We start from the raw sequence: 26,244 nt of genomic DNA, 5'->3' as shown, positions 1-26,244 counted from the left end.
TGACGCTTTGGTTGTATGCTGAATCAGAGTCAAAACACTGTCAGAACAGCTTGTAACTAAGGCACACAATGCATCTGCATTCCTTCGTTTCCAAGCTCGTAGAAGATCTGCATTCGGAGGAATCATCACACTAGGATTTGATGGGTCAGGGGTAGGCTGTGGTTCTGCGTCAGTCCCCAGCACAGTCTCCAGAAGCTCATAAGAATCAAGGATAGTAGTAATTTTGAACTTCCACAAGGTGTAGTTTGTACCATCTAACTTGCCTTCGCTGAAGGTTGGTGGACGAATCCTCAGTGTTTGAATAGCCGGTACAGCAGCACCACCTCCTGCACCGCTTCCTGATGCGCCAGAACTGCTTCCCGGAGTCGACATCGTTTCTCTTTGCTGTTGAAGCCTTTGCCTCTTGCACTCTCTCCGATCTCTAGAGCCCCCTGGGCTCTGATACCATGTAAAATATTACACGGCGCAGCGAACAGAATCTGAGAAAGAGATAGAGAGTACACAACAGATAAGAGGAGAATCAGTAAAATTCTTTAACTCCAAACAACTGATACAAAGATGGCTCTGTCCACCCGTGCGCTTCCACTGTGTGAAGCTTAGATGGCGATCTAGACAGAAGATAGGTGAAGAGCTTAAGGCTAGCTGGAACAACTCTGACTGGGTGAAAGATGAGTATATGATGGCTGCGAAGGGGTTTAGCTTTTATAGCCCGCGAAGGTCGTTAGGTCGGCCTGCTGACCGACCTACCATATGAGCCTCCACTAGTCGGCCAGGGAATATTCCAGGGAATATTCCCTTTACCATCGGGCTGGGGGCGCTGCCCCCGGACCCCCGCCAGGGGGGCCGCTGGCCCCCCTGGGACCCCCCAGCCAGGGGCCGCTTCCGCGGCCCCCGGACCCCACAATAGGGGCCCCTTTTAACTCCCTTACCACGCAACTCAATGCAATGTGCCTCGAGTTGCTACCAGCTTAACCACTCCGTCTAACCCAAAGATTAGACCCACAACAGTCACCTTTTTGCCATCCGGTCACATAGACCTCATCTGATATACAAGTCAGGACTCAACCAATGTCCGGGCTCACATTTGGCTTCTCCTCATAATGGGGGCCTTACAACTTTGAGCACCATGGATCATTGGTAGCACCTAATGAGGGTGGGGCATTGATCATATCTAACAAAGAATGCCTTCTTGTACGGTGATTTGCAAGAAGAGGTCTATATGGAGCAGCCACCAGGTTATGTGCATGATGTTCATCCTGAGTTTGTTTGCAGGTTGAAGAAAGCCTTGTATGGCTTGAAGCAAGCACCTAGAGCATGGTCTAACAAGATAGAACAGTATCTTGTCACTATTGGCTTTCAGATTTCCAAGGCAGATTTCTCACTTTATGTGAGAAAAATAGAGAAAGGTATTATGCTACTTGTCATTTATGTTGATGATTTGATTATGACATGTGACAGTGATGAAGATATCCTTCATGTGAAAATGCTATTGAAGCAGAAGTTTGAGATGAAGGATTTGGGAGAGCTGCGTTATTTCTTGGGCATTGAGGTGATTAGATCACCAAGTGGGATACATCTCTTGCAGAGGCAGTATGGATTGGACATGCTATCCAAATATGGGATGACAGGCTGTAAGCCTATTTCAGTTCCTTTGGAGCAGAATGTGAAGCTGAGCACAGATGCAGGTGAGCTTCTAGAAGACCCTACTATGTACAGACGCATAGTAGGAAGTTTGATTTATATGACTATTACCAGGCCAGATTTGAGCTATGTTGTTGGATTGGTAAGTCAGTTTATGCAGGCTCCAAGGAAACCACATTTGGATGCGGCTAGACGCATACTCAGGTATGTGAAGTCCACATTGCAGTATGGACTATTTTATGAGACTGGGGTTCAGATACAGTTGCATGGATACACTGATGCTGATTGGGCTGGTAGTATTTCTGATAGACGATCTACCAATGGATATGTGTTCTCTTTTGGGAGTGCTGCAGTCACTTGGAGCAGCAAGAAATAGCCTACAGTTGCCTTGTCGAGCACAGAGGCTGAGTACAGGGGTGCAGCAATGGCTGCATGTGAGGTAGCTTGGTTGCATAAGCTACTTTATGATATGCATCAGTCTACAGATGGGCCAGTTGTCATTTATTGTGACAACATGAGTAGTATACACTTGGAAAATAACCCAGTCTATCATGCTAGAACAAAGCACATTGAGGTGCATTATCACTATGTGCAGGAGAGGGTTTTACTAGGTCTTATTGATCTAGTTTATGTCAGCACAGATGATCAGGTAGCTGACATATTCACGAAGGCATTGGGCGCAGAGAAGCTGCGCAAGTTCAGAGACCTGCTTGGTGTGCAGGAATTGGGATTGAGCTCGAGGGGGAGTGTTGAGATATCGAGCTCCACTCGTGATACGCCAGGGTGACCGTTGTGTATTTATGTCACCGACTTGTCAGTTGCAGATGCAGTTGGTACACCGCTCATGAATAATAGCTAGATGACAGCTATCCTTATCTACTCTAGTTCGTGGCTAAGTTAGTATGCCACCTTAGTTAGTTGAGTTTGGTTTGAGACCCATATATAGGGTTCTTCTATTTCTTTGTACGTGAGTTCTTTTGGCTTCCACAACTAAGAAGAGGAAAACTGTTTTCAGCCTCCACCCTTGTGTGTATTCCCCCATTGTGCAAGCAAGAAAGCTACAAGTGAGACTCCTTCCTTCTCTCCCACAATCTTGACACATAGAATCTGGGGGCTAATTTGACAACTGGGTGTCTATCTACACTTTGTAGTCTACATTTTTCTATTCTCAGCCAAACATAATCATGAACTTTGAAATTCATTGCTTGTCTTTTCTTGTTGGCTTGTTTGGTATATGATTGCTGGGCTTTAGCAATCATATCTTTAACCTCATCAAAAATAGTATTATGCATCCTAGCAATATCATCAGCACTTTGAATTCTATTAGACAAAGATGCAACAGGTGTAGATAATCTATATCCATAAATCACTTCAAACGGTGCTTTCTTTGTAGATGTGTGTGGTGTATTGTTATATGCAAACCGTAATAAATGCAAATGAGTGTCCCATGTCTGTGGTTTAGAAATAGTATATGCACGTAAAAGATCTAGAATGGTGTTGTTTGTAGCTTCTGTTTGTCCATTAGTTTCTGGATGAAATGCAGATGAGAAATCAATCTTTGTGCCTAGGTTAGCAAACAGAGTAATCCAAAAGTTGTTACAAAATCTAGAATCACGATCTGAAATAATAACTTTTGGCAATCCATGGTTAGTAAAAACAGTTTTCAAAAACAATTGTGCTGCCTGTGATGCTGTTAAAGTTTTCTTACATGGAATGAAATATGCTTGTTTACTAAATCTATCTACAACTGTCCAAATCATATCATGGTTAGATTTAGTATTAGGTAAACCAGTAATGAAATCCATAGAAATTTGTTTCCAAGGTTTAGATGGAATAGACAAAGGCATAAGTAATCCATACTATTTACCATGATGTCTCTTAACTCTTTGACAAATCAAACATTCAGAAACAAAGTTAGATACATCAGCATCCATATGCGGCCAATAAAAATCTTCAGTTAACATACGTAAGGTAGATATGATACCTTTATGACCTTGGTATGGGGGACAATGAATTTCATTCAAAACAAAAGATCGGAATGGAATGGTAACACATAGTCTCTTTTCATAAAACATAAATCCATCATTATATGACAATGAATCAATAGGAATGAAATTATTTTGAACTAATTTATTCCAATCAGAATGAAAAGTAATATCCTGGTGATATATATCTTTCATAGCAATCAAAGAATCAAAAGATATGACAGAAATATTATGAATGGCAGGTCTTCTAGTCAATGCATCAGCCACTACATTTTCTTTTCCAAGTTGGTATTGAATGATAGGATGAAAACTTTGAATAAAGGAAGCCCATTTGATATGACGGTCAGAGATTTGGAGTTGGCTAAGTAAATGTCTAATACTTTGCTGATCGGTCTTAATCATAAATTCTGAACCCATTAAGTAGTGTTTCCACTGTCTTAATGCTTGTACAACTGCTAATAGTTCTTTGTCATATGTGGAATATTTCAGCTCAGAGGGTTTCAACTTACAACTAGAATAGACTATGGGATGGTTGTCTTGCATAAGTACAGCTCCTATTCCTGATCCACTAGCATCGGTCTCACTACTAAAAAGAATGGTCTATTAAAGTCAGGCAACTGTAGAACAAGGGCATTGGTTAATGCATGTTTCAGTAAGTCAAAGGATTTCTGTTGATTTTCGGTCCAATGATAAACAATACCTTTCTTCAGAAGTTTGGTTAATGGTAAAGCAAGTAATGAAAAATTACGTACAAACTTCCTATAGAAACTAGCAAGACCAAGGAATGAGCATAACTCATGCACGTTTTTAGGTACAGGCCAATTTAATATTGCATCAATTTTCTTAGGATAAACTTTAATTCCATCAGATGATACAATATGACCTAAATACTCAATTTCTGTTTTAAAGAATTCACTCTTTTCAGGATTTGCATACAGTTGATTTTCTTTCAATAACTGAAAAACCAATGACAAATGCTCATAATGTTCTTTCTCATTTTGACTAAACACCAAAATATCATCAAAGAAAACAATTACACAATACTGATATTTTAGAAATATACGGTTCATCATTCTACTAAAGGTAGCAGGTGCATTAGTCAATCCAAATGGCATGACTAAAAATTCGTAATGACCAAACTGTGTTCTAAATGCAGTCTTGAATATGTCAGACTTATCTAGTCTCACCTGATGATAACTAGACTTAAGGTCAATTTTACTAAATATAGCAAATCCTTGCAGTTTGTCCATAAGGTCATCAACTCTAGGAATGGGATACCTATTCTTTACAGTGATTTTATTTAAAGCTCGATAGTCAATGCACATATGATAGGTATTATTCTTTTTCTTGACTAACAGAACAGGTGCACTGAATGGAGAACTGCTAGGTCTAATCAATCCTCTATTTAGTAATTCCTCAACTTGGCTCTGGATTTCTTTTTGCTCTATTTGGTTATGCCTATATGGTGCTTTGCAAGGTGGTTGTGTGACAGGGATCAAATCTATCTTATGGTCTTCTGGACGTAAAGGAGATAAACCTGGTGGTAGGTCTTCTGCAAAACAGTCCTTAAAATATGCAAGAAATTCTTTATGCCTAGGGTGCATATGACTTTCTTTGACTTGCAGTTCATTCACCCAAATGAGATAAGATTTACTACTCTTGCGTAATGCACGTTTAGCTTGAGTATGCGAAAGCAGTGGAAAAACATTAGATGCATGCATACCATATAATATAATAGGCTTGAAAATTAATATTCATTGTGTGTGTGGAATAATCTATATCTGGGTTATGCTGGTGACGCCAAGGCATACCTAAAATAATGTCACTCGATTGTAATGGAACAACTAAGAAATTTCTTCTTTCAGTGTATTGACCAATTTGAATCTCTAAGTCTTGCACTTCCTGTGTACCATTATACCTGGTGCCTAAAAATGCAGCTTTGATGTGATAATGCGTAGGTACAATCTGTAATTTCAATTCTTTTACCAATTTTGCTGAAATAAAATCATGAGTACCACCGTCATCATGCAAAATAGTCTTTTCCTTTCCATGCACCAAACATTTCATAGTCAATAATGAATGTGGAGTAGGCATACCTGGTAAAGTATCGGAAGTAGTAGTAGTGTCATCCTCATCTTCAGTGAAATCAGGCATATCTTCATGTTCGTCTTCATCCATGGCTCCAAGGTAGTTGATATGAGCTGGTGGCTTCTTTGAATGACAATTTTCTGCTAGATGTCCAGGCTGGTGGCATTTATAGCATACTATTGGCTTGGCATTGGTTACATTGTTTGCAATGGCGGGAAGTCTAGGTACATTAGGATTTGGCTGTGAAATAGGCTTGGAATTTTGATTGACATTGGATGGTAATGCACGTGGTTTTGGCCAATTCTTGCGGAAAGATGATGAAGAGAAACGACCTGGATTAAATCTTCTAAAATTGGAATTGAATTGTTTAGATCCATAGTTACCATTGGCTTGGAATTGCTGTGGTCGTCTATCTCTACCTCATAGCTTATCTTTAGTGTCGTGAGCTAGTGAAATGGCGTCTTCAAGGGTAGCAGGCTTGAACATGTTAACTTCAGCGTAGTAATGCCCAAGGAGTCCAGACATATACTTGCGCTTATGTGTCACCTCAAGTACATCTTCAAGCATGCCTAGCTAGAGGATTGCATTCCAAAAACGCTCTGTATACTGAGGTATAGGCTCACGATCCCGTTGCTGGAGAAGATCCCATTGCTTAATAGCTTTCTCATGAAATTGCGGTGGAAGGAAATTTTGCATGAACTTCTTCTTGAAATCTTCCCAAGTAGCAGGACAATCTATGCTCTTGCGTACTATAGTCCACCAAAGAGATGCTGTGTCTACTAAATGATTAGTAACACACTTGATTTTATCTTTTTCTACATAGGTTTCCTCATGGAAATAGTCGTCAAACTGACTAATGAATGCTAGAACAGTTTTTCCTTCTCGTATGCCATTGAAAGTACGAAATTTGAAACTTCGTTTACTTATCTTTGATTCCTTGTGAATGGTTTGAGCTTCAAGAGTTGCGCCGATGGTACGTCGAATCAGATCTTCAACTTGAGGTTCTTCTTTGTCAGTAGACGCTCTTTGTAATTTTTCTAGTTGCGCTTGCAATGCTTGCCTAGCCCTTCGTTCTTCTTCCAATTGCATCATGATTAAGTCCAGTTTTTGCTCCATCGTAGGTTCAGTTAGGTCGCCTTCAGCCATAAGATCATCCATATGTGGTTCCGTCATCCTGTAAAACTCAAAAGACCTTTCTCACTCAAAATCAAGTTAGCGGGATGAGCGTAGCTCAAGTTCGGGGTTAAAGGCTTATGTATTTTTGGATATATCTTTCTCAATCTTCAGAAATTCTGCGATTTATCCTTCTTCGTATGCTGAAAATGCTTCAGCAAACTGTGTATGGGTAGAGTATCTTCCAACGAACAACTTTCCAGTTCGGAGTTTCTGCGTAGGAACAGCCCTTCTAGGAGTTTTGAGCACAAGTCAGTTCTGACTCCAGTTGACTAGTCTGACTTGCAGAGTTGCAGACTTATGTGACTTGCAGAGTTACAGACTTGCAGAACTTAGTCGACTTGAGAAACTTGCAGAACTTGATCAGAAATTACTTGCAGAACTTGACTTTTGTGGTGTGACCTGGAGTAATTGTGACTTGCAGAAGTGAGCTTAGTTGATTAAGCTTAGCTTAATAGGATGAAAAATGGCGTAGATTCGTGGGGGGGGCCGTTTTGATCCGCGCGAAAAAAACGGACATACTCCGAGACCACGCGGATTGATTTTGTGAAGCTTTAGCTTCTAACCAAGCTTATTAAGCTTATTATTAAGCTTTTTGAGAGAATGAGCTATGAAAATAATAAAGCTTCTCTCTCTGTATGACAACTTGATGAAGGAGAGGAAAGAGTGGTCCTCCGCCTATATAGCCTGGCGGTCCTTCGCGATCTAATGATAGAAACAGGGGTTCTTGATCGCCAGAAGTCTGCTTGTATCGACAGTTCGCGACGAGATTGACCGTAGAGCCCGATCGTTCCAGGAGCTCCGCCTTCGCCCGAGATGGGTAGCGATTGGAAGCTCTTGATCTCAGCTCCGCTCTGATACCACTGGTGCGCAGATCAGTCGATGTATGCTCGCGTAGTGAATCCCGGAAGGCCCCCAAGAACAATGAACTCTACTTTTTGCACAAGTTACAAGGTAAAAAGCATGAACGACAAGAGCAAGACACCAATTGGGTGCAATCTCCCCCCATGCCTTGTGTGAGTGCTTCACAAAGCATGTATTTTATGTATATTCCATCTTCATGCTCAATAATAGCCCAATTTACAAAAATATATCAAGCTTTTAGCTTTTGAGTTTTGCTTTTACAAAAATAGGAATAAAGTTAATGGACGGTGCCCAAAGAGTCTGGCATGCCCAATACAATGTCCAAATAGAAATAACATATCCTGCGCATGGGCGCATACAAAATAATAATAAATAATCGATGCCTCAATAGACATGACAAAATATAGGCGTGGCGCCTATCAAAATATAATCCATAGATCGAATACTCGCTAGACCCCAATGCTTTCCTCCGCCACTGCTGCTATCTCTACACATCAACTGAAGCATTCACAATCATTAGTAAAATAATACAATTAAACCGACAAAAGTGAATACGTAGCAGTCTTCAGCTACATAAATAAATCAACTGGTTAGAAATAAATCCTAACCTTAATTTATTACAAGTGCGCACTCTAAACTCATAAACGTTTATTAATTTAATATGCATTTTGCAGAATCACCTGCTATGGAATCACCCATGTACACACTAAATTAATGAAACGCCCGAAAAGGGCAGGCGTCCCCATCAACTTCTCGCACAAAGAATCCACTTTGTGTATGAGCCCCGGTCATCAAAGTTTACAGAATCCACCGTAAAACCTCAAGGAATCCACCGTGGCACGGAATCCACTGTGAAATATGCCTCCTGGCATCAAGAATTTCTTCTGGGAGGGAGGTACGTTTGTCAAACATACTGGAAATTCATGTGGTAATGTGGAGGGTTCTGCCATTGCTGATAACATAAACTCTCACAACGAGCACATACATCCCAATTTTCCATGGTTTCTGCTGGAATTACTTAGGGAGGAGATCGTCCTGCTTTCATTTTTTTTTTAAAGCAGAGAGAGAGTGTGAGAGAAATCTTAGCTAGCTGTCGGTAGGGCTTTAGGTTTCCTCACATACCCTGAGCTGATACGCGCTTTCGGTCTCACAGGCCGAGTATCCTCTGTGCTTGCTTCTCTGATTGGTTAATGGGCACCCTGCTTTTATCCCATGTCTCTAGGCTCCCTCTTTCAAGCGTGCTGTCAAAAACTTATTGTGCGTGACTTGTCTGTAGACTTTCTGTAGGCTCTCTCCTTGAACCGTGGAAGGGAACAAGAACAGGTTTCGGGATAGGTCCTCAGGTAAAAGCTTTGGAACAAACCAGTAGAACAGCAAAACTGTATGTCTAATCAGGTGCTTACACACACAAGGGATGCCAGCCCAGTCGCCCTTAACGGCCCTGATTGGCATCCTTCAACAGCTCAGGCAACAGAGGGACTTGGGTCTTGCCCTGCAATTGCATGCCTACCTCACCTGTCAGAGCCTCGAGTCCCACCCCATCCTCGGAAACTATCTTGTCCCCATGCTGGTGGCATGCAGCACCCCTCCTAATGCCCAGCATGCCTTCGATCGCCTGCCCAATCGCAACAAGCACTCGTGGACTTGCCTCATATCTGGCTATATCGAATCCGGGGACCCACAGCAAGTTTGTCTCCTGTATGGCAAGATGCAGGAAGAGGAACATTTGGTGCAGCCCAACAGGGTAACCTATCTGGTCCTCCTGTCTGAGCAAGTATCTGATTGATTTTGTATCTGAAGGCTTATTCAAAACTGAATATGAATCCCCATGGAATGTCACAAGTATCCGCTGATGCTGTATCTGAAGGCGTATTCAAAGCCGAATATGGATCACCCTGGATTCATCAAGCTCTTCTCTTGATTCATACATCTCTTGCAAATCTTTGATCTGTAGGTTAATCGGAGCTTAATATTGCCACGAATTGACCAAGCTCCCCTAGTATTGCCCGTTTCCTGATGCGTGCAGCTTTGTGGCAATCACCAATAGTGTTTTTTTTAACGAATAAGACGCTACTGAGCCACAACTGACTGCATATGCAATATCGTCATCGTTGTTGTCAGCTAGAAAGCACAGAAGCATAATCAAAACCTTCGAGAGCAAGGCCTTCCAGGGATCTCCCCGTCCTAATCTCTACTGCCCGTTTTTCTTTTCCTCCCCGCCCACAGGGCGTCATCCTTCCTTTTTTTTCTCCCTCCAAAAAGCTCACATTTAAAAATAGCCATACATTTCAAAATATCCTTCCCCACAATAACGTGCATCAAATGACAAAAAGGTATATCACCACTTGTAAACATGGGTTTGCCCAAATATACGGTCATGTTCCATAAAGAGCATCTCTCTAGCACCTCCAGGAATCAGAACACAGCTACAACCATCTTTTAATAAATCACAAAGAACCTTTCTTGTAGCAGAAACTAGTCCCAACCAAGTCCATATGTATCAAAAACCGCACTACTTGCCAGACCCTTAACATTTCAACTGTAGAAACCTCCATTACAAAATCCAAGGTAGATGGTAATTGATCTTCTAGTGCTTCTGAAACTGATCCAAACTTCCCAAACATTTCCATTACTATGTTTCCAAATCTCCACTATACTCGCATGCAGAAAATAAATGTAAACACAACGACTAAGTATGTACAAAGTAACAAATGTCACATACACAATATTTTGGTGAATTCCACACCTCGAATGCGCAGCAATACGACATCGCTTAAGCGATGGTCAAAATTTTCCCACCAACCTTTTACCACTTATGCGATGCAAAAGCGATGCATTTCCATTGCTTATAGCCTTGAATTTTGCATCGCATAAACAATGTACACTTGTGAGGCTATTTGCGATGTGGTCATGTATCGCCTATGTGATGATAATTCCTCAATTTTTGCCTCACTGTAGGGGGTCATTGTAGTAGTGAAAAAGGTTAAATACGACGCGAATGTGAAAACATACTCATTGATTAACGATATTGTCAAGATACATATTCAAATGACTCATGGTCAAGGGGAGTTAAAGGATATGATCAAAAGACATATGAAGAGCTTGAGATGGATCTTGTGATGACAAATTGTTCATTAATATGATGCCGGGTAGCAAAGGTGGTGAGGTCAATGTAGAGAAATTTTTCATGTCTCTTTTAAGCAAGCAAAAGATCACTTGCCAATTGGAAGACAAGTTCAAAATCTCGAACTAAGAGAGAAGAGAAGAAGGTGGATTGTGACTAATTTGATGGAGAGATCTTCGAGGAGGGCGAGGAGCTCAAAGCTCATACTCAATAGCCACCCCCATGGAACTTGATGACAATCTTTGAGGAGATGAGGAGCTCAAAGCTCAAACTCAAAATCCATTCACCTCGAACTTTAATGGAAAGATTGTTTACCGTAGCATAGAGGAACGGAAAATGAAGCAGAAGTGCGGGAATACCGCAGCACAGAGGAACGGAAAATGGAGCAAAAGTGTGGGAAAAATGGAAGAAGGAGACAACCAAGAAGGCACAAGACAAAGGAAGGAAAAGGTGTCCTGGATGGAGGTCAGACCTTGCCAACTGGAATGATTTGAATGACGGTATCACCTCGAGAAAAGAAAAGAGTAAAAGTGCACCATTAAATATGAAGGCACTCTCGAATCCTTGTAAAAAGAGTGTTGAGCTCACTCCTGTGCAAATTGTATGCATTAGTGGGAACGAGATAAGTTAGAATGGTGGAAAATAGGAAAAGAGGGCCTAGGCTAATGGCCCGCTAATGGCCGGCCATGTAAAAAGTGGGGATGACCGCCCAAAAGGTAGGGCATGTATATAAAGCTCAAAAGTGAATGAGAAGCTCATTCTTCGGTGTGGCTAAAGCTTCTTCTTCTTCTTCTCTTGTTTCTTACCTTCATGCTTGTGCTTGAGTGAGGGATTGAGAGAGTGTGAGGGAGTGAGGGAGTGAGTAGGTGAGAGTGAGAGATCGTGGAGAAGAAGCTCCCCATCTTCTCTCTTCATCTTCCCTTCCCTCCTCTTCTCTTGTCTCATGCGGCTATGGAGGATGGAGCTTGACGGATGGGGCTTCAGGTTGCTTGAGCTTGCCACAAGGATAATGGAGCTACTGGAGTGCAAGAGAGAGGAGGGAACTCGATCAAGCATCAAGGTAAGCTCACTACACCCGCAAGGTAGGCATTGCACGTCAGCTATGTGAGAGGTAGCCATGGCCGCTCGGCTTAAAATGCTTGATCAATAAGTGGTCTGTAGGTCTCGGGTAGATCTCCGTAGCTCCCCTACATTTTGGTTCCATTGTCGAGATAGACGGAATCGAGCCTTGAGTGCCACGAGCATCAAATCGAGCATAGCAGTAGGGTTTGTAGCCTGAATCGGTGCTCGAGATAGTTAGGAGATTTAGGAGGTTTTAATCCCTGGAGCAAGTAAGTATTTTGATTTGCTATTGAATGTTAGAGTAGGACCATCTGTCTCTATCTCTGTTTTTTATTTCTGTTGCATTAGGTTGAGTGTAGGATAGGAAAAAGAAGGGAACAAAACGGTTTTGCTACTGTGCTGGAGACAGGAAAGTTGGGGCACAAATTCAGACATTTGGCTAGAAGAGTGTGCGAGATTAATCTCCGAGTCTACAGCACGCTGAGATTAGGTAATAAGGGGCCCAGGGAACCAAGGGATGCCACATTCGACATTTTGCGTGGGAAGACTGTGAGCCTGAGAGCCAGGGAGAGAGCGAGAGAGAGAGAGCTGCGGGAAATCACAAAGTGCTGATCGATTCGAGTGTCCCATCGCTTTGAGGTATGCCAGATGGTTCCCTCGGTTGCTCGCATCTATTTGGAAGGCACGTCACGATTCGATAGAGTAGACGTTGACCTAGAGGCATTGCGCACAACTTGCAGGCTGTCGTCCAGGCCGTCGAACTAGTGCATCCAAGTCCCAGAATAGAACTATCCGATTTCAAGAGTCGGATAGTCCAACTCCCATAATTGGACCAGCCGAAAAACTGACCATTGGTTCGATCCGATTCTTATTATCGGACCATTCAAAAATCGGACCGTTGGTCAGATCCAATTCTTATAATCAGACCAACCCATCAAAGTCAGGCCACGTGTCCTAGTCCCGGACTTCGACCACTCGACCCATTGTAGAGCCGGACCACCCTCGTCCGACTAGGAAAGTCGAATCTCAATAAAATTGGACCCGCCCGTCCGATTGCCATAATCGGACTAGCTCATCCGATTCCAAGAATCGGACCATCCCGTCCAGTTTCCAGAATTTGGACCATCCCGTCCAATTCCAAGAATTCGGACCACCCCGTCCGATTCTGAGAATCGAACCAGTACACCACAGTTTGAATAGAAGGTTTTTTAACCTGCCCCACAGTTGTGGGCACCTTGGTCACATCTTTGATCCCCCAGGGAACCTAGTTTAACCTTGGAAGCTAGAGAGCGGCCAAATAGGGTGATCAGAGATTCACCCCGAACAGCTAGACGCTGGGCAGAGACCAAGTTTGGAATTGGATGTGACGTTCGGTGACCAGCCAACTAACTAACCAATCCTGAAGCAGAATAGAGAATGCAGTAGGGTCTTTCAATAAAACTTTAGATCGGCCAGAACCTGTGCTTAGAGCCATATCAAACTATGAACGTAAGGGGTAGGGTGCATTACAAGGAAAGAAAAAGCCTATTTTCACATTGAGCACTAGAAAGCACGAAGCACAAGTTAGGGCTTCAGAGCGGGCAACAACGTCGGGAGAGAGAGAGAGACCTCTAGCACACGAGATAAGGGAAAGGGTGTTGACCAAGGCTAGGACATGGCTGAGGTTAGAATGGAGCTTGCACGATTGCAAGAACAAATCAGGAAGCCTACGCGAACTCACGTGCAGTGTATACACTGTGGTGGAAACCACCTCCCAGCTGAGTGTCAAGATCTTAGATCTAGGCCATGTTCAAATTGTGGTAGGTTTGGTCACGACGCATTGCATTGCAAATTTCCCAGGAGGTTTCCATATGCGCAGCAATACAACCCTCTGTACCTAGGCAACAAGCCATCTAACTTCCTTGGCAGGGGAGCCCAGCTGGCGCTTCCAGCACCAAATGACATGAGACCAGCCATCCCTAGGCTAGAGATGAACCCAACAGGCATACCCAGACCACCAGGACCCTACGTAACCCAACCACCGAGTGACGCTCCTATTTACTATGTGGAAGAACCTAGTGAAGAAGAAAGCTACGTGAACCCATACATGTCCTCTGACAAGGAAGGCAATCCAATCCTGATGGACTATTGATCGGTACCAGTGATGGCACTGGGCAGAGGAAGAGGTAGAGGCTTTGGAGGACCAAGCCAGGATCCAATCTCATGTTGAACTTGCAATCATCCAAGCCATATCTCATCACGCTTCCCGGAAAGGGAACATACAACAACGACAAGGCTGACCTTCGATGCATCGAGTGTGGGATCACACACATGTTTCCTAACTGCCCTAGATGGAAACCATCAGCCAGTTCTACCAACGTGCCCTCCGTCCCCTTGGGACTATTTGGTGTGGAGACCTTTGGTGGGGAGGACATGCCCATCGCACTGCATGTCATGACGCGAGCACAAACTAAACGAATAGGCATCTCGCTGCCTAGGCCAAGTAACCTAGATGCAGCCTCATTGGGAAAGAAAAGCCAGAGGAGAAAGAGAAAGAAAACAGACGCAAGGATCACCCTTAGACTGAGGAAGCTACAACCTTAGGGGCAAGAAAGGGGGTCACTGATGCCGAGCTAGAGACCTCAACTCCTAACACGACAGAACTAGGGAGTGCCAGGGTAGGGGAATACCCTCACCCCAGACAGCAACTCGAGGCTATAGCCAAAGTTAAGGAGTGGGTCAAGGACGCCCAAGAACACCTTAAAGATGTAGAACCCATACTGGAGGATTAGATGGAAGACCTTTCTAGTGCAAGCACACCCACTTCGCCATTGCGACCTCAATCGGGAAGTGCACCCACACCACGAGAGACGCCACAGAGGCAAGACTAGGGAGAAGGTTGTCAACAAGCTAACTAGGACATATGGCCAAAGAATGGTGACGAAGGAGGAAGCCAACTACCCAGCAACCTCCTCATCACCTTAGTAACCACCCCAATGACCGTGAGCCTGGGAGATTTGCTTAGGTAGCACCCTCCATTATGGCAAGAATTAAGGCACTGGGCGGAGGGAAAGGGGGAGCATTCTACCACTGACTTGCAAGAGCAGGACGCAGTCATGCAAATTCCAAGCCTAACGCTGCACTCAGCTCCAAGGTCACTACACATCAACGCTTTCTGGGAAGGCACAAAGATGCATGCAGTCCTACCTATCTTAGCCTTGGGGGACGCAACACGGAAAGAAATTGTAGACACCGGCACCGGGGTTAGTGTCTTGAGCCACACAGTTCTACAGGCCTGGGGAAACCCACCTATGGAAGCGGCTAGGTTTAATGTTACATTGGCCAATGGAATGAAGGTCAGACCATTCGGGGTCTTAAAAAATTGGCCAGTGAAGGTCGCACGAGTGCAATTTTTCGTGACCTTCATTATCATGAAGGGTGTGGACTATGACGTAATGCTAGGCCGGCCCTACATGAGGAACGCGCGAGTTGTTGAAGATTGGGGAAACAACCTCATATTCTTGGGGAATAGGATGGAAGCAGTAAGGGTTGAGATGGACACCTAGAAGACTACCCCAGCCAACCTCGATGCTATGTCAACCATGCTAAAAGGTGATGCCCAGGCAACAAGCCCTATGGGACACTGACCAAGTACATCCCCTGCCCTGAGGACGAGAGGGATTGGATGCATATCTTGGCAACCGTTGACCTACCATTCTCAGATGAGGAAGAGATGTATGCTTAAGCAAGCTGCTAAATCACCAAGCATGCTAGCAAAGGAGCCCATTGTGCCACTCTCCATGATGGCAAGAAGCTCATAGGACCCAGAGAGACCGGTCTTGTTCCACATCCCCACCAACAAGCTCAAGCTTCACAAAATCGTAGAGTGCTTGACCAATAAACTGAAAGGCAACAAGGCGGCTAATCTAAAACCCCTAAGTGATCTCTTGGATCGACCTGAATGGAAATGGACCAAATTCATGTCCTTAACCTATTATACAATTGGGCTTTAATCACCAACGAAGAGGAGATTGGAGAGGAAAACTTGGGGGATGACGAGTAGTCAGAGGGGGAAGATTCCGATGATGAGGGGTACGAGCACTGTTGCTCTGAGACAAATGAGAGCGAAGAGGAGTTAAACACGATAGAATATGACACTGAAGGGAGAGCAATCAAACAAATTGAGGCAGACTCTAGGCCTAGAAGCGAAAGAGCAGGAAGGAATGAAAAAGGAGTCATGTGGATGAAGTGCGATAGGACCTGGCTGGAGCACATGGGAGCCATGGATTATGAGCAGGCAGGGGTGGCGCAATCACTAGTAGCCCTAATACTAAAGAGGGATTCACCTACTAAACTATGACTCCCTGGCGAAACTCCTTCCTCAAGCGAGAGATGTGAGTTTAACTCAGAGTCTGGAGTCAGTACAGAGAGTGATCCCGAAATACCCCAACCCTCTAAGGTTAGACGCACCAAAGGGGACTTGCCAGTCCACTTAAGGCGCAGACAGATAAACGAGAAGGCCAGGAAGCAAACTAAAGACTTAGAAGCAAAGAGGCAAAAAAATCCGCAGGACCTCCCCAAACGCTTCACGAAGTTTAAAAAGGGTGATAGAGTGGTGGTTTTGCTAGGAGCAAAGAGACAAGGGAAAGCCAGTGAACCAATTGAGGGACTCTCCATGGTAAAGGAAGTTGACCTAGCAGGGGAAGGCAAGAAGCCTCGACCTATGTTCATTGCTGACGACCTAAGCAAGGAGGAGGAGGCTAGACTGGTTACTCTCCTGTGAGAGTATGTCGATGTGTTTGCCTAGTCCTTGGAGGAATTGAGACGAGTCGATCCTAGGGTTGTGACCCATAATATTCCAATGGTTCTAGAAGCAGTGCCAACAAAGCAGCGACCTTACCCTATGAATCCCAAACACGCCCATGCAGTGAAGGAAGAAATCAATAAGCTCATGAAGGCGGGATTTATATATGAGATCGAGCACACTGATTAGGTATCACCCATAGTGATAGTTATGAAAAAGAATGGTGAAATTCGGGTGTGCGTGAATTACAAGAAGGTGAATGCCACTACGAAGAGGGATAACTACCCCTTGCCATATACCGAGCACATGCTGAGAGGGTAGCAGGCAAAGAAGCTTACAACTTCCTGGATGGTTTCTCTGGCTATAATCAAGTTCAAGTGCACCCTGACGACAGGCACAAGACTGCCTTCGCCACGGAGTGGGGTGTATTCGCCTACACCATTATGCCCTTTGGGCTAATGAGAATGCATCTGCAACCTTCCAACGATTAATGTGCATGGTCTTCAAGGATATGCTACAACGCGGGCTAGAGGTGTTCGTAGATGACTTGTGCATACACTCTAATTGGACCGAACACTTAGAGAGGTTGAGAGCTGTCTTCGAACGATGTCGGTTATACAAACTCTCGCTGAACCCCTTGAAGTGCCAGTTCTGCGTGAAGCATGGATGCATCCTAGGGCACGTAGTGTCAAGGAATGGCATTGCTACCGACTTCTCAAAAGTCAAGGCCATTGTCGACCTCCCACCACCCATCAACTACAAGGGCATCCAGTGTTTCTTAGGCCACACGGGATACTACAGACGCTTTGTACTGAACTACACACTGATTGCTAGACCATTGTACAAGCTGCTGATTATATTCGAGTGGACTGAGGAATGCCAACGCACGTATGAACAGTTAAAGAAGACTCTCACCACTGCACCAATCTTGCGAGCCCCAGACTGGAGTGTAACCTTCCATGTACACGTGGATGCCTCCAAGTTTGCTATCGGAGCCATTCTATGCCAGCCTGGTGAGCATAGTCTTGATTACCCTGTGAGCTTTGCCAACAGGCAGCTCACCAAAACGGAGATGAAATATTCCACTACAGAAAGGGAATGGCTAGCAATGGTGTTTGCTGTAAAGAAATTTAGGCATTACCTGTTGGCCACACCCTTCGTCTTTTTCATTGACCATCAAGCCTTACTGTATCTTGTGAACAAGCCATGCGCTATAGGTCGCATAGCGAGATGGCTACTTCTCCTGTTGGAGTTTGATTTCTCGGTGGTTGTACGTAAGGGAAAGCAACACTACATGGCGGATCACATGTCCCGCATACTCACAAGGGAAGCTACTGGACAAGGCATACCTGACGACTTATCGGACGCGCATCTCTTTGGCCTGTCAAGCAAAGGGGACTTTTTTAGGGCTGATTTGATGCCATATTGGGCTGATGATGTTGTACAAGTGCTAGAAAACGGTCTACCTAAGAGGCCTATTGAGAAAGCTAGGCTAAGGAGACTTATATTAAAAATCCAGCCATACCAATTGATCGCTGGCTAACTCTATAGGTTGGGACAGGACGGGTTGTTGCGTAAATGTGTGTGCGAGCACGAGATGCATGATGTATTGAGAGAGGTGTTGAGCAGTGCGTGAGAGGGAGACGAGGAACGGAGGAAGAGAGAGAAGAAGAGAGACACGAGACACTAAAAGTGGAACCCCAGAAGTGTGTCAACTAAGCACACATGATAGGAATATATAGAGGGGACCTAGGGCACTATATATAGATAGACTATATATAGCTAAGTGCTCTATATAGTCAGACTATATATAGCTAACATCCGCCACTCAAATAAAGGTCCCTTACTATAGATGAAAAAACCCTTGGGGACTCAAGGGAAAAACCCACAGCTCTATATAAGCCTACCATTATATTAATATTCAAAATATAAAATTACAAAGTTGAACTTACAAGAGCTTATTCATAGGCATCAAAGGAGCTACATCAACGGAGAAGGAGCTACATCACTCAGAAGCTACATCACTTCTGAATTACAACAGCCTATTCAGAGGCATCAAAAGAGCTTTATCACTCCTAAATATACAACTACAATAGCCTATTCAGAGGCATCAAAAGAGCTTTATCACTCCTAAATATACAACATGTAAAATAAGGATAAGCGACATCACTGCAAAAGATAAAATCTCCAAGAAATTCCTTCAACTGAACTTGGGATGTAAGCAGTATATATGTCACATCAAAACTTAAAGAAAAACATTACAGTGACATTAGAGCAACACAAGGTCTATAGAGACGGTTCGCGATGCCGCTCTATAGACAACATAACACACATGGGGCCCCATGAATAGAATAAAACAATTTGTCATTAGCTAGAATATAGACGCTCATCAGCTGGAAAGAATATAAACGAAACAATAGATGCTCATGAATGGAATAACGAACGAGGACGATCATCATGAAGCATGGCAATATCAACATCCAAAAGTAATGTTGATCATCACGAAGCATGGCAATATCAACATCCAAAAGTAATGTTGATATAGATGCTCATCAATGGAATAACAAATGAGACAGGGTGGAGGACATCTGATAAAATTGGAATTTGAGAGATAAACTGCTCCTCCCAATCCACAAATCTCCTAGAGGGCGAAGCTACTACTTCCTGGAAATTGTGCCTGTGCATTAGATCCACAATAGAGGATCTCCACAAGGATCATTGCCTATCCAGTTCCTTGTCAAAAAGCCCATGGGGTCCTGTGTATGCTATAAGAAGGCCTTCAAGGAAGCCACTGCAAGGTGCACAAAATGGCCTGAATGCTATAGGCTTCAGGAAGAGAGAAGCTTTAAGCTGTTCTATGCAGTAAAAACCAAGCATGCCTAACAACCATAGTAATCAAGCAGCGTACCATCATTCTGATCAGTTTCTGCTATGACCACGGTTGTTAAAAGAAACATTGGCAAAGCACAGCATAAAACAAGCCGTGCAATCATCTCCCAAGGCACTTTGAAATGCCATGTGTTTTCTTGTGCCATTGATGTTGGTAAGCTGGATTATCCATTAAAATCTTGCATGTTTTCGAAAATGTATGTATTTCTAAATCATGATCTACCAAGGACTGTTCCAGAAGTTGCAAAATGAGATGCCTCCTTTAAAAGTGAGGCACTCCAATCAAATGCAGCCATCAGTCTGCACCTGTGTGCAAGCCCAAGCAGTGCAGAGGCCATTCCATATTTCCTAGCCAAATGTTCTAGCTTCTTCTCCAATGCAGTTTCAAACATGTGCACTTCCTTTCTGTATGATCTAAGTGTCAAAAGAATATTGCCACTCTGTTGTAGAGCAAATACTGAATTGCTACCCTGAATCGCAATTACACGACTTCAGCCGCGCTGATTTGCAATTACACGATTTCAGAGCGGCTGTAAGCATTCCAAGTTGCTGATATGCTAAACCTAATGCCTCCCACAAATTTGCACAGTTTGGATAGCCTCTAACAGCGTGCTGAAGATTCCTTACTGCATCAGGCCACTCCTTCCACCTGACCTACAGATAGCCTAAATGGCGGAAAGCCCAAAATGAACGAGGTGACTTCTGAGTTGCTTATCGTCTTATCCTCGTCTCCAGTTTTAGCCCTCGCTTGTCTTCCCCGTTGCAGTTATAGGCTTAGGCCTCATAGGGTCAAGAAGCTGTAAGAGAAGGTGATAAGGTGCCTGGGGAAGCCGTTCTGAGGCAGAAAGGGAAGCCGTTCTGACATAGGGTTAGGAAGCTGTAAGAGAAGGTGATAAGGTGCCTGGAGAAGCCGTTCTGAGGCAGAGAGGGAAGCTCTTCTAAGGCAGAGAGGCAGGGGCAGGGGCAGAGGAAGAAAAAGATGGCCATGGCCATGCAGATCATCATATTCATCAAGCCGATCACATCCCTACTCCCTTCATACTGCCCCCTCCCTATCGCCCCTGTATAGATGCCTCAATCATCCTGTACGAGGTCTCTACCATCGACCTCTCACCCTTGCTGTGCCAACAGATAGAAGACAATGCTGGTAGCGTGACGAAGTAGCCGACAGGCATGACATCTCGGACGATAGCCTGGTGGCTGCCCGGGTCACTTTTTTGCATCATCTTCATAGGATCCATGTCGAATTTGGCCACATGCTTCTCGAGGTTGAGCTCAGAAGGGGACGGCAGAGGCTCGCGCTTGTAGGACCAAGGAAGCTAGGAAGATAGGAGGACAATGGGAAAAAGGGCCTAGGCCACGACTGGCCATGTAAAAAAGGGGATAAGGGGATGACCGCCCAAAAGGGATTTAGGGTTTCGTATATAAAGATGAAAAGTGAATGAGAAGCTCATTCTTGTGTGTGGCCAAAAGAAGCTCTTTTCTTCTTCTTCTTTTTCTTCTTGCTTGCTTGAGCTTGTGCTTGAGAGAGGGAGTGTGACAGTGTGAGGGAGTGAGTTTGTCAGGGTGAGGGACCGGGGAGGAGAAGCTCTCCATCTTCTCTTCTCTTCTCTTCTCTTCTCTTCTCTTCTCTTCTCTTCTCTTCTCTTTTCTTCTCTTCTCTTCTCTTCTCTTGCTCCCGGAAATGGAGCTTGGAGTGTGGAGCTTGAGGATGGAGCTTGCTGAAGCTTGCACTTGGATGCTAGAGCTACCAGAGTGTGCGAGAGAGGAGGTAACTCGATCTCCATGTCAGTACACTCGTAGATATGGATGGCAGGTCAAATATGTGAGAGGTAGCCATTAGGGCTCGGCCTGGAACACTTGAAGAAATAAGTTGTCCGTGGGTCTTGGTGGTTGAGTGAGAGCTCCCACATTCACTCATGCCACATAAGCTGAAATGCTCACCCTTTGCATTGCTACTCTACTGCAAATAAAATTGCCTATGCTCCTAATGATTCCTCCTTCATAGAATTCTTCTCTTTATCATCTCTTCTGATAGCACCCATGAGTATATCAGCTCCTCTAGTAGGCTCCATTGCTTTGACAATGGAGTCCATTGCCCCAATTGAGGAAAGTAGCAACACCTCTTTTTGCTCCTCTAGCATGAATCTGAACTAGCCAAGTCAGAAAAAGCATATATAATTTTCGAATGTGAATAACTATAATCTGAATTGGTTAAGTCATGAATTTGACTAAGTACTTATGTAAGATATAAAGTGCATGGCAAACACTTCTACACTACTTAGGCCATCAATGCGTACATCACTAATATATGAATCTGCTATGATATCATGAAGAAGTGTCTATACATCTTGAAAAAGGAATTCAAACATTTCATACCTCACTCCACCAGGAAGAATACTGCTACACAACCAAACTTCAGCCTTTGCGTATTTATAGGATCCTTCCTAATCATATATCAATCAATCAATCCAAATAATGTAGAGCTCACAAACACCAAAATTACACTTGAGCATAGTTCTATGGTAGCATTTTTCAAGTAAGTTGAATGGGCAAGGGACCATGGAATGCTTGCCATAGTCTCCACCAAAGCACATATTGTAGTTTCCTTGCTTGAATTTATGCAATCTTGGTCTTCATGTATTAAGGTACATATCATTGAGACCCATTTCCCTCAAGCATTGCTTCTTGCACAGAGGTCTCAACCAGTATATCCTCCACTTTCTTAAAATCGGCATCTGTTGAGAGCACCTCTCTCTCACATTCTGTGACCCTAACATTTCGTAATCCTTCTGGGATTTGGCAATGCATTATGCGCTAGATTTGAGCTCTTTCAACATTGCAACATCACATCGTCCCCAAGTCTATTTTATGGATCTTGATCTAGCATCCAATGTCCTCCTTCTCTCGTTATTTTCTTGGTGCTATCGCTATTGTTTCCTGCTACTTCACAAATCTTATCCTCCCTATTTTCAATCTCTTTTAAGTCGTGCTCACCAATCTTTTTCAAGTCATGCTTAGTGTCACCATCATTGAAGAAGCCTACACCACCACCATCTCTACGCAAGCCAAGCAAGATGACATCGTGGAAGGGTCACCAACTCACGGTAGCAAGAGATGTCAGACCATCCATTGCTTGAGGCAAGAATCTACAAGAAAACTAAAAGAAGCTAAGCGGGATGTCCGGACACCCAAATATATAGACATCAATTTGGTCACATTGTCCTTTCCATCCTATACTCTCACATGAAGATGCCTAAAGCAATTGCCTCTCACATGAAGATGCCTAAAGCAATTGCCTCTCACATGAAGATGCCTAAAGCAATTGCCAAGTAAGAGGTCATGCAATTGGCTGATATATGGAGCCCTATAATGGTGAATTAATGGACATACAAACGGCCAAAGAAAAAATCAACTTGAATAATGCAAAAATGAGATTGTTGGGAGAGCTAGGAGTGCTCAAGGCTGACTATTGGCCTACATCTAGAGTACCAACATGACACCCCCTTGTAGTCATTACTAACTTCCAATGGTAAACAAGAGCAAGTTGCCAAAAATAGAAAAGATTTCAAGAAGTAAAATATGATGTCATTATGAAGGTAGTAATATAATGGAGGTCTCAAGGACTCGATTAGGGACTTGGAAGTACAAAATGAGAATTGTGTGGTTGAGTACCCTCTCTTCTAAGCTCAACTTACTTATATGGAAAGTCACCATAAAAAAGCACAATACCAAAGATAAACAAGGAAAATTAACGTGAGTTGCCCCATAATGACATATGTTCTTGTGAAAGAAGAATCATTAAGAGCTTGTGGAGAGACTAGAAATAGGGAAATTGTGGCCAAAGAATCCAGACTTAACACAAAATGCACCCCCAAAAGCATTAACACAACACCTATATTTTTCTCATGTAGGACCTTTAAATGAGCAACAAACTCCCAAGTATATGGATTTATCTTGTTATCTCTCCACCTTGGTAATGCTTGTCGTGTAGACCACCTTTAATTGGAATCACTTTAGGTCCCCTTCTTATGATCATGCATTTTTTTCGTGGGTAATATTTTGGGACACCTACATATTATAGTGATGGGATTATGTCCAATAAACCATGATGTTATTTATTTGGACAATATAGTTCCTCTCATCTTCCAAAAGAGACACTTTAGGCCCCGTTCTTATGATCATGCATTGTTTTTTTTTGGGTGACATCTTTTGGGACACCTACACATTTTAATGATGTCATGATGTAAAATAAGATATGATATTACTCATTTGGACAATGGAGTGAAAGCCATCTAAGAAATCTCACCAAAAATATTTCCCTTAGAACAAGCATTACCTATATTAATTCCATTTTCCTTCCACACTATCTAATAGAATGAGTTCTAACTTGCTTAAAATCCACTTTTTTTGCACTAACAAGTTCAAACTTTGACCTTTTAGGATCATGATGGATTCTATCCTTGAAACATATAGCTATTGTCACATTATTGGTTGCTACTTGCAAAATATTGTAAGTAAATTGTGTGTGCTATAGAATATGAAGGACAACTAGATGAGCTATGGGTATAGGCACCAATGCATTTTATATAACCATTTTTCAGTCTATTTTTCATTTTTATTTCTTTATAAGACAAACTTCCATGTGCACTCTTACCATGTCATTGACATTCTATGTTCGTTCCAAATTTCTTGGGACTAGGGGCAATCCCAGAACATGTGCTTGGTACATTCCTTGTTATTCATATGTGATACACACCACGAGGGTACCTTAACAATCTTGGAGATCCTAACTCAAATAGGTAGCTTGTTGATTGTCATGTGCCACTATATCAATGCATTTGATTTTTTTGACTTCATATCCCACCGCATCTTTTGAGCTCTCTTTCTTCATGTTGATGATTTGGTGTGCAGGAATTCCTTCCTCCATTCTACCTAGGTCTTCATAGCCAATTTGGTGGATGGGCCTTTAATATCCCTTTCTTTCTTGCACACCCAATGTGGGTTGCCTATTAAGCTTAGTTAGGTGCACCAGTTGGTTTGGGAGCTAGTGAAGTTGGCCCTTGGGTTTCGTGTTTGGATGTGACCTGACAGAGCCAATGACTTTCTCTCTCCATAAGGCCAATTGATGAGTAATTGATAACATGTAGTTCTTTCTAAGTTCCTCCATTCGTAAGATCCATCTAAGTCTTCAAGCCCTTGATATGGATTGCCTTGGATAGCCTCATGTTTTTTGCAATTGGGGGGAAGCTCCTCTCTTGCAGGATCACATTCTTCAGTTGTGGTGAATTGTGTGATTTTAATTGGAAATCTATTGCCAAGAATATCAAACCACTTGAATTTTGGCCAATGGCCCCTCGTAGTCAGAGAGGACTCGTTCAAATCCCTTAAAAGGTGTACCAAGAGTTGATAAAAAAGAACCTTCTTAAGTAGACCAAAGAGCAATCTATTGGCCTTGTTTGAGAGGGAGTCTAATCCAAAGTCCCCCATCCTCCTTATCAGTTGTCAAGGTATCCTAGGAGATTTGGGCCACAGACCACTTCCATCATGTCTCTTCGATATAAATTATGTGAACATTGTCTCTACCTGCTCCACAATGTTGTGGTGATTGGAAGGAGAACCCATATATATTTTGTTCGATGTAAGGATTGACTTGACCATCATCAACATACCTATTCAGCATCAGTTGGTTCTCTCTCCACTTAGCTACCTTTTCCTCCACTTTATCTTTACGACACTGGATTGTTGTTTGATGTTGACCCCAACACCTAAGGGGTATCCCAAGTACCTAGCAATCTACCTAGTACATATTAGCCTAAAACCATATGCTTCAAGCCATTACTAATGTCCTACAAAAGAGAGAGGAACTAGTTCAGTCTTATTAACACTAATCTTGGATGTCGATAGAGTTGCAAACTCTTTATAGATAGCTAGTAAATCGATCCATGATTTCTTAGCTTGCAATATGCTAGCATTGTCATTAGTGAAAAATTGCACCATGAATTGCTATTTGTTATGCATGGGTAGGCCCTGGATATGTAACGTGTCCACTTGTATCTTCAAGACACGTCTTAGCAGTCCATCGGAAAGGATGTCATGATCATTTCCACATGACTCGTTGTCTACGCGTAAATTGATTTTTCAACGCTAACTTATCGATTTAAGGTCAAGCTAGGTTAGGTTAATTCCAACTAATCGATTTAAGGTCAAGCATAGGTTAGATTAATTCCAACTAATCTTCCTATAACTTTGCAAACAAAATTCATGCTAAACAAGCAACCTTTTACTTGATAATGTATGCAGTTGACAAACAATAATTTCCTAGAGTTATGCATTGTGAGAATCTTTTCATGCCTTGCACTTTCCATGATGATTCATTGCAAATAGGATATGGGTCAATAGTGCGATATGCAGTTTTTACTTCCAAGCTTAAACGAAGTTTACTATTTTAATGGATATTAATCTAATTTTTTTTTCCATTTCAATGCATAAATCTATTTTCTAAAAATGCATTTATGCTTAATTTATTTTGCTTGTTTTCTTGAAAGTATTAATGACTAAGTTCCTCCATCGTGAACATTTAGGACAAAAATATATCCTATTTCCAACAATTAATCTTGCATGATTGAATTACA

The sequence above is a fragment of the Lygodium microphyllum genome, chromosome 10 (genome assembly GCF_053477565.2).
Source record: "Lygodium microphyllum isolate KBCC chromosome 10, Lygodium_microphyllum_v1.1.10, whole genome shotgun sequence".
In the NCBI taxonomy this organism is placed as follows: Eukaryota; Viridiplantae; Streptophyta; class Polypodiopsida; order Schizaeales; family Lygodiaceae; genus Lygodium; species Lygodium microphyllum.
Note: the sequence above shows the minus strand (reverse complement) of the source record.